The sequence below is a fragment of the Symphalangus syndactylus genome, chromosome 6 (assembly GCF_028878055.3).
Source record: "Symphalangus syndactylus isolate Jambi chromosome 6, NHGRI_mSymSyn1-v2.1_pri, whole genome shotgun sequence".
Lineage (NCBI taxonomy): Eukaryota > Metazoa > Chordata > Mammalia > Primates > Hylobatidae > Symphalangus > Symphalangus syndactylus.
Window position 1 is genome coordinate 48,348,764 of NC_072428.2, and position 8,093 is coordinate 48,356,856.

An 8,093-nucleotide genomic window follows, 5' to 3' on the forward strand; every position below is an offset into this window, starting at 1 on the left:
CGCGGCTGCGGCAGCCTGGGCTGCTTATTTATTTATTTCCGAGGTGTGCGCCGTGTCGCCATGGCAACCGCTCCATCTTTTCCGGCGTCACTAGGGCACCGCTGCTTTCAAACCTCCCCGGGACAGGGTTGCTAAGAGGCTGCTCCGGTTCCTGCTTGCTTGGGAGTCCCGGATCCGCTGTCGCCACTCGGGGCCCTTCTGCAGAGGCGCCCTCCTTTCCGGTGTGGGAGTCTTCAGCCAACCTCCCACAATCAAGTTCCCCCCTTCTCAGGAATGGAAATAGCCATCCCCCAATTTCCTAGATTCCCGCCGTCTCCCCGTCCCTTCTTCCCCAGGGTGGAAGTCTTGAAACCACCGTCCCCTCCTCTCTTCAAATTGCCTCCCTCCTTACTGAGAATGGAAATCCACTACTCTCTCCCTCTCTCCCGGGTGGATTCCCTCGGCCCTGCTATCTGGTCTGTTACGGCCCTCTTGGGTTCCGAAGACCAAGCTCTGTAAACACTCCCATTTCTAGGCCACCTTGTTCTGTTTATGTCCCTTGTGCTTTCTCTTCATTACTACTGAAAATCCTTTGGAAAAAGTCCAAGTGTCTTGGCTTAGCCAGGGGAGAGCTTGTCTCACAGTGACCCAGGGAAGGCTATGGCAAGAAGTCCCGCCTGGGTGGGGCGGGGTGGGGAGGGGTGGGGCAGAGAGAGCCGGCTCGCGCCTTCTTGTCTGCCCGAGGCCCCCAGTCCCTTCCCATCCCCCACCTTAGGCTGATGGCTTTAGGGATTTACAGGTATAATCTTCTTGCAGAGGTCACAAGAGCCTAAGAAGGACTTTTCGGGCAGTTGCTGTGGGGTGGCTAGCTAACTTCACGCCAGGGTCAGGGTCGGGGTGGAGGTGCCGAAGTTCCCAGGAGGCTGGAGCGCGAGGAGGGGGAGGTAGGGTTTGCGCTACGCTAATCCAAGGATCCTGACAACCCCTGTGAACTAGAGTTAACTGGCAGTGCACCTGTTGCATCCAGCCCACAATCACAGGGAAAAAATGCTTTTCACTGAATAAATGGACAACACTTAAAAATTGGGAGATTTAATAGATCTAGCTTTTTATCCTCTCTTGAAAACTAAGAATGTCTGCCAGTGCTGGGCCTGTCTTCAGCATGGCAGGCATAGAGTGCAGTAGTGGCTGTCCTCTGCACCCGGAGCAGGGAATATGTTGTTCTATAAGCCTCCGGCCCTAGCCGGCCAGCTTTTCTCTTACATGAATTGCTTAGTCCTTATAGCTTTTAAGTTTACCATTTCTGTGCAATACAGCCATCTCTATAACCACTGAAGTACCCAAGTTGGTCATAGAGCTATCCAAATGCATCATTAACCAATATTTACCAAGGGCCAGGTACTGAGCAAAATGCTTTATGTACCAGGTAGACACTGTTACTGTCTCTCATGGAGTTTACAGACTGGTGTGCAAGGACTGACTCCCCCAAAAAGCCAGTATTCCTGAACCACATCTTGATAGTGAGGCTCTTGGCACATCCGTGACCTCAGCAGTAGTGGATTGGAACTCCAGAATCAACTTGTTGCAACTGTGTGAAGCCTTATTTCATTGTTTAGGGGTAGGGGTCAGAGGTGAGCTTCCCCCTCTGGAGAATGTGTGGGAGTTTGTGGGGTCTCCCACAGAAACTGCAGGACCAGAGGCTACTGCTCCTGACCCATATGTCATAAGACAAGTCCTAAGGATGTCCCTTTTCCAAAGGACTGGCTACCCCACCCCAATCCATGCTGGCTCAGAACCAGCAGTCACAGAGGCTTCCTGAGGCTAACATTTAGGCACTGGCTGCCAGCCCCCTGCAGCCTGCCTTGGTGAGGCCACTGTAGCTACAAAAGCCAGTAAACCTGCTACTGGCTCTTATAGCCCCCACTTCCAAATCCTGATACCCTCTAGAAGTACAAACAAGAAGCCCAAGGCCAGGTGTCCTGAACCAAGGCTGAAAGCTGTAGAGAAGCTACACCCCAGACATTCTTAGGAGAACTCTGGGCTAGGCAGATGGAGGAGCCCAACAAAGCTGTAGAGGTAAGACCTTTTGACCCTTATCAATGCCAGGAGCGGTGCATCAGCAATCTGTAGGAGGAGGTTTGGCAATATCAAAGCATGGCCACAAAATCTTTCCATTCCTCTTGTTAAGAAACAAGATCTATGTTACCTTTCCTTTAATCTGGATGCTATGTAACTTCTGAGGTTAAGTAATGAAAGGCCCTTCAGCATCCCCTGTTCACTGGACCCCTGAGCTGACATGTTAGAAGTCTGACTACTGTGATGCCGCCATGCTGTGAGAAAGCCCAAGCTACAAGGAAAGGTCATATGTGGGTGCTTCAATTGACAGTCCCAGCTGAGCCCAGCCTTCAAGTCCCCACAGCCAGGCACCAGACATAGGACTGAAGAAGCCTTCAGATGATTACAGCCCCTAGCCCTTCAAGTCATCCCCAACTGCTTAAGCCTTCCAGCTGAGCCTTAGACATCACAAAGGAGAGACAAGTCATCCTTGCTCTGCCCTGACCTGACCCAGAGAATCTGTGAACACTATGAAACAGTTGTTGTTTTGTACCATAGATAACCAGGAAGGCAGAATTCATCTCAGAGGAACTGGTTCTTTTTCCTTGAAAGCTGATTCATGGCCCTTTGGTTATGACAGGAAGGGTTCCAGTTCATCTGCAGAGAACAGCTGCAACAAGGAAACTGGATTGCTCTGCACAGAGGAGCAATAGGAATTCAAGACTTGTCTTCTTGTAGCTAAATGATGAATGGTAGGGGTAAGATTGGAACTGGGAGAAGAGAGGATACAGGAGAAAAGCTTGAGTAAGAAGAAGGTGAAATGGTAGAAAGCTAGACTCTAAGAAGGAAAGTAACTGGTGAGAAATTCTGAGGGTAGGGATGGCCGAGGAACTTGAGGAATGGAGATGTCTAATGTTCTATTTTAAGTTGGTTCCTGCTCCTTGGTGCTGCTCTATTACCTCCAATACTTTCAGAAAATGTCTGGTATGTATATACCACCACCTCCTATGAATGATGCTTACGGAATGCAGAAGGTGGGGCATGGTCCACAGTGAGACACTTTGTGGGATAAAGTGGAGTAGGAGGACGGCAACCCTGGCAGCTTGTAGGAGACTGAGAAGTTAGGAGCAGGAATGCCCATGCCAAGGAGACTAGGAGGGCATGCCCCTTCCCAAGAAACCCTGGCCATGTCAGTGAGTGTAGTAGACTTCCCCAGATGAAAGGAGACAGGCTAGAGATAGTCTATCTGGATTCTAAAGCAAAGTGTAACCTTAGAAGGCTGGAAGCTTCAGACTGTGAAGATATGTGGCCAGTGGTCCTGGAACTAGGGTTCTGGCTACTCTGCAGTAAGCAAATGAGCAATGAAGAAACCCAAAACCAGGACCTAGGACCAAGGGCCCACCATGGCAAAATGAGGAACAGGGACCTGGGAGTCTATGTCCTCAGAGAATAAAACCTGGAAGGAAAAATCCCTTGTTGCAGCAGAGATGGAGAGTTATAAAGAGAAACCACTTCCCAGGCTAAAACATGGTCCATTATCTCCAGAGTAAAACTCTGGAAGAAAAAAAATTCTGCTAGCTGGAACCAATGTGCTCCTGAGACCCGCCCTTTCCCTTTAGTTTCCATTCCCACTGCCACCACCATGTTTTACCCCAAGCAGCAGTTTCCCTTTAACATTCTGTGTTTAACATTCCCTTTAGCACAATCCCTGTGTTCCTCTACTACTGCTAGGAAGGACTAGCTTCATTAATTTTAGAGGAAAGATTCAGAAAAATAAAGAGAGTTATCCCATGAAATGTATAAATGCAGGTCCCGGGACCCTGCACCATTCCACTGGCCATCTGCAGATATCTATACTCTGATTCCAAAAGGTGGACTTGCTACCGGATTTCTTTCCTAGACACCCTGACAATGCCCAAAGTCAAGAGGTGAAGCTCATTTCTGTTCTGAGAGACAGGCTTCATGTCCAGATGACTAGCACCTTGAAAAACCTCACCAACTGATGGTCCATCCCTACTCCCACACTCACAGAGAGTGGCTTCATCTTCAGAAGCCCAACTGAATAACCACATTGCAATCTAATCACTCCTGCTATGGACTGAATGTTTGTGTCTCCTCCGGATTGATATGTTGAAATCTAAATCCCAAAGTGATGGTATTAGGAGGTGGGGCCTGTGGGAGGTGATCAGGTCATGAGGGTGGAAATGGGATTAGTCACCTTTATAAAAGAGGCCTGAGAATCCCCTTCCACCAAGTGAGGATACAGTGAGAAGACCAACATCTATGAACCAGGAAGCAGGCCTTCACCAGACACTGAATGGTGCTGGCACCTTGATCTTGGACTTCCCAGCCTCTACACTGTGAGAAGTCAATTTCTGTTTTTTTGGGTTTTTTGTTGTTGTTGAGACAGAATTTCGCTCTTGTCGCCCAGGCTGGAGTGCAATGGCGCGATCTCAGTTCACTGCAACCTCCGCCTCCTGGGTTCAAGCAATTCTCCTGCCTCAGCCTCCCAAGTAGCTGGGATTACAGTTGCCTGCCACCACGCCCAGCTAATTTTTGTATTATTAGTAGAGACAGAGTTTCACCATGTTGCCCAGGCTTGTCTCGAACTCCTGAGCTCAGGTGATCCGCCTGCCTTGGCCTCCCAAAGTGCTGGGATTACAGCCTTTTCTGTTGTTTTTAAGCCAACCAGTTTATAGTATTTTTGTTATAGCAGCCTAACTAGACTAAGACAACCCCCACTCCTATCTCTGCCTGCCAAACACACAGTGGCAGGAGATTCTTCACATAGAGCACCCTCTCAGCCCTTCTCTGAGTCCTCAAGTCTTTCCACAAGTGAAGAAAGGAGTACAGATAGGGACCTGAGAAGTTCTGAGAAGTGACACGTAACTTTTCTTAACATCCCTCACTCTGCTGCCAGAGGAAGGAGCAGGCCTTCATATCTCATAGGTAGGTATGTAGCACCACACTCGATAGCTCCAGCTCTCAGTGAGTGGTGGAGATGCCTGCTGTGGGCTATTTGGAAGTCTGAGCAAGGGGCACGGGGGAGCTGGAAGCTGCGTGGGCAAAGATAGGCATCAGTGTGAATGTTCAGCCATTTGTTCCCAAGATGGGGTGGGGTGGGGGAAGCTCTTAAAATTCATGGTAGAGTCAATCGTTTTTGAAAGCCATAGATTTTTAAGGACAATCCCAAGAGCGGGACTGTTTATGCAGTGAAAAGGTTTGTTGAGTATCAGGAGTTAAGGTTCTGGCATTTAACAAAATTTGGAAAAAGATTTACTTATATGCTTTTTGTTGTTGTTGTTGTTCTGTGTTTTATTTTTCCTACTGTAGACAGAAGAGACAGAAACTATAAACTGTAATTTGGTTTAAATTCAGGTCACTAAATGCCATTTCTGGCATCCCTGAACTTGTGAATGACCAATGATCATATGATCATGTGAGTTACTATCATCTCTAACCTGTGTACAACAGCCACAGCATGAATTAGGTATGTTATTTAAATTTATTGTTAATATTTGAATATTTGCTCTCAAATGTAGGCAACTTTTTTTTTTTTTGAGATGGAGTTTTGCTCTTGTTGCCCAAGCTGGAGTGCAATGGCGCAATCTCTGCTCACTACAACCTCCGCCTCCCAGGTTCAAGCGATTCTCCTGCCTCAGCCTCCCGAGTAGGTGGGATTACAGGCATGCACCACCACCCCTGGCTAATTTTGTATTTTCAGTAGAGATGAGATTTCTTCATGTTGGTCAGGCTGGCCTTGAACTCCTGACCTCAGGTGATCCACCTGCCCTGGCCTCCCAAAGTGCTGGGATTACAGGCGTGAGCCACCATGCCTGGCCAGGCAAGCGTATTTTAGGTAGAAATTGGAGGAAAAAAATTACCTTTTGTGCTTTGTAAGTTGAAATTCTACCACATCTATTTGTAGTTGCATGACTGTATGCTGCAATCTGTATAATCATGAGAGCTTTTAAATTAATGTATTAATTATTAAGAATTTTCAAACAGTTAAATCTGAAAATAGATGGGCAGTTAATTCAAGTAAGTATTAAGAGAGAGTTACCCAGGTAACCTTAGAAAGAACATCACATTCTTTCTGAAGCCACAAATATTTATAATGATGTAAATAATAAAAGGCAGCATATAGGAAGAGCTGGGATAATAGAAGCCCCAGGGAAGTCAGTGGGAATCCTGCGGGTGCTCTGCTTCCCGCATGGAGCCAGAGGTGGGCCAGTCAACCAACGCTAATGGTCCTGAAGGCAGGGCCTTCACAGTGTTTCATTTCCTTAGCTTGGTGTCAGAAAATGCCATAGAAAGTTCTGGGCTCCCCATGAGGCCGATTAAAGGGCTAAGAGGACAGGTGGACCCAAATAGGCTTCAATGTTTGGGTGAGGAAGATGCAAAGTACATGAGCCAGGTGAGTAGAGAGATGACGCTGGGGTGGCAAACATGAGTAGAGGTAATGGCATGCCAGCGAGGACCAGGTGAGCAAGGTAGTTCTCATGGAGAAGATGATCAGGGATCAGATACTTTCTCTAGGTAGCGGGATGACACAGAAATCCCTCTTTATCAGGAGTTTAGGAAATGAAGTGTCAGGGGTCCCCCAAACCATCCCTAGATTTGATGATTCACTAGGAGGACTCGAGGGCTCAGCACAGAATTGTATTCATGACTGTGGTTTATTACTGTGAAAGGATTCTGTGTGTCTCCAAGATCCAGCTCAGGCTCCATGATTCACTAGAATAACTCATAGGTCTCAGAAACGGCTGTTATACTCACCATTATCTCTTATTACAGTGAAAGGATACAGAGTAAAGTCAGCAAAGAAGAAAGGCTTTGGGGCAAAGCCAGGAGAAACCACAAGCTTCTAAGTGAACCCTCCCGGTGGAGTTGCATGAGGACTCACTTCATTCTCCCAGCAACTGTGTGTGACAACACATGGTGGTGTTGCCAATTGGAGAAGCTCACCCAAGCCTTGGTGTCCAAAGCTCTTAATGAGGAGTCAGTCATGGAGACATGCAAAGCCTGTGTAACTGGCCTCAGCTGCCCCAATAAGTCCCTCTCCCCCTACCCCCAGAGCAAAACTAAGAGTTCGTCATAAGTCATTTTATTAGGATAAACTTATCGGGTCAAACTGATATAGCCTCTCCCAAGGCCTCAGGCATACAAAAACATTAATCAGTCAGAATGTTCTAAGGGCCCTCAAAACTCAAGCACCTGCACCTCTTCTCCAAGGACTGCCTTCACACAGCTGGAACCACTTTGCTCACCTTTAAAAAGAGCCATAGGTACCTAGGATCTGCCTCCATGCTGGGATGGCCCTTGCCTAAGCCTGACAGGTGCAGGAGCGAAAGAGTGAGGCATCCTTGCCTTGTGTGTAGACAACGTTGAGGTGTAGCTTGTACTTCCGAGTTTCCCTGTAGGATAGTGTTGACTCTAACCTCTATGAGACTTTGCCTGAAATCACTCTTTTGCTTGACTTCCTTTTTTTTCTTGTCCTCCTACACCCACTCCTTTGTCTCCCTAGCAGCATTTCAGTGATGTGCTGACACTGGCTAGTTCCAAGAGCTGATTGTTAGCAACTCTTCCCAACTCCATGTTCAGAGATATCCTGTTGGTAGCTTTAAACTGGTCATGGTGGAAGTACTCACTATAGAGTATTTGTGGAAATTGTTGAATGCTTAATTTATTTATAAAACATTTATTTTCTTTCCATAAAGCCAGTTGTTACTCATTTACTATCACACCACTGGGCACTTCCTTAATAAATCACTTGAATATGAATGTTTGTTTCAGTGTCTATTTCTGCAAACCCAACCTAAGAAAGAAACTACCTTGGCAGTTTTTTGAGAGTCAGGAGGCTCAGAGACGTAGGTTGAAATATATTTATTATATGAGGCCAGATGATCCACTATTTATTTGAGTTCTAAGTGGACTAAGGCAAGAAAGGCATCTTCAATGGATTAAAGCTGAGGTGCCGGCTGCTCTGACTCTTGGGTTTGATGACCTGCAAGTCCAATAGTGCCAGACATATCTGTGTTAGATAAGAGCCCCGTGCT

The 8,093-nt window shown here is 47.1% G+C and overlaps 1 long non-coding RNA gene across 1 annotated transcript; it reads left to right on the forward strand.

Annotated features, from left to right (window-relative positions):
* Positions 1-2,558: 2,558 nt before the first annotated feature.
* LOC129484448 (uncharacterized) lies at positions 2,559-7,818 on the forward strand. Its single transcript, XR_008658452.1, has 3 exons — positions 2,559-3,018; positions 5,368-5,524; positions 6,832-7,818. It is a non-coding gene; the product is annotated as an uncharacterized lncRNA (long non-coding RNA).
* Positions 7,819-8,093: the final 275 nt, after the last annotated feature.